The following is a 1,179-nucleotide window of genomic DNA, read 5'->3' as shown; positions in this document are numbered from 1 at the left end:
GGAATGGAGAGAAAGAGGCTCAGGAGGAGGGAATGAGGGAGGAGCAGGCAGAGGAGGCAGGACAGACCCTCTGAGGATGAGGAAGAAAGGGTAGGATGAGAGCTAGCAGAAGGGAAGAGGAAGCAGAGATGGGGGCCAAGGGGGTCCCTACCTTGAGAAACAGGAGGGGGATGCAGGGGGCTGGGGAAGAAGGGAGGAGACAGCCATGTGCAGAGGCGGAGCGTGCCGAGGGGGTGCTGGGTAGGGTGTGGAAAGAATTCTTTCTTTTAATGTTTGTTTATTTGAGTGCCCTGGAGTCTTAGTTGTGGCATGTAGAGTCTTTAGCTGGACATGCGAACCCTTTAGTTGCTGTGAGTGGGATTTAGTTCCCTGACCAGGGAGCGAACCTGGGTCCCCTGCATTGGGAGTGCGGAGTCTTAACCACTGGACCACCAGGGAAGTCCTGGAAAGAATTCCAGTATTGGAAGATTCGACTGTGTGGAGGCTGGAAAGCCCAGCTCACAACCCTCACAGCCTCCAGGAGTGGCGAGCAGGCACTTGCAGGTGGTGGCAGAGGCCGCGGGGTTGGGCGTGCCGGTGGGCTTCTCTCACTGCACAGTGGGCCGGGAGCCGTCACTTTGAAGTCCCTGACATTTGTGGTGAAACAATCTGGTCTGAGGTCTCATTAGCCTCTGCTTTGCTGCACACACTCTGCCATTTAATCTCCCCGTCCGTCAGTCCTTCCAACGCCAAGGTTTGTAAATCTGCACCGTTTGCTTTATGAAGCCTGTCGCTGACGTGATCTTGACAGTGTTAATACACACATGAGTTTTTCTCTCCTCTTCCCACCCTCAAAAGCATGCAGGAACCAAAGCTTTGCTGCCCAGGGGGAAAGAAGGTGCCGAAAGAGAACCATGTCTCTCTTCCCACTCAAACTTGGAAGCGGCTTAGTCTGGATGCTGGTGGGTTTCATTTTCCCCAAACCAGTGCAGCTGCTGCCGATGCTTAAGACAAAGAAGGCCTTTTGTGCTTTGGCCGTTTCCCCAAACCCACCCTTCATCACTTGCTTCCCTTCCCTCTTGTACTGAGTCCCCCATGTGGTTTTTCTGTGTTGCTCTCCTGAGGCCTGAACCCCTGACTCTCAAAATCTGGGGAGCCTTTTGGTCTTCTTACTGGATAGGCCTGTTGTCCCAACTCTGG

The 1,179-nt window shown here is 53.9% G+C and overlaps 1 non-coding gene across 1 annotated transcript; it reads right to left on the bottom strand.

Moving 5' to 3' along the window:
- Window positions 1-365: 365 nt before the first annotated feature.
- TRNAG-CCC (transfer RNA glycine (anticodon CCC)) lies at window positions 366-438 on the bottom strand. The gene has a single exon. It is a non-coding gene; the product is annotated as a tRNA-Gly (tRNA).
- Between the last annotated feature and the right edge of the window lie 741 nt (window positions 439-1,179).

This window comes from Capricornis sumatraensis, chromosome 20 (genome assembly GCF_032405125.1).
Source record: "Capricornis sumatraensis isolate serow.1 chromosome 20, serow.2, whole genome shotgun sequence".
NCBI lineage: Eukaryota > Metazoa > Chordata > Mammalia > Artiodactyla > Bovidae > Capricornis > Capricornis sumatraensis.
This window is presented reverse-complemented; position numbering and strand designations above follow the sequence as displayed.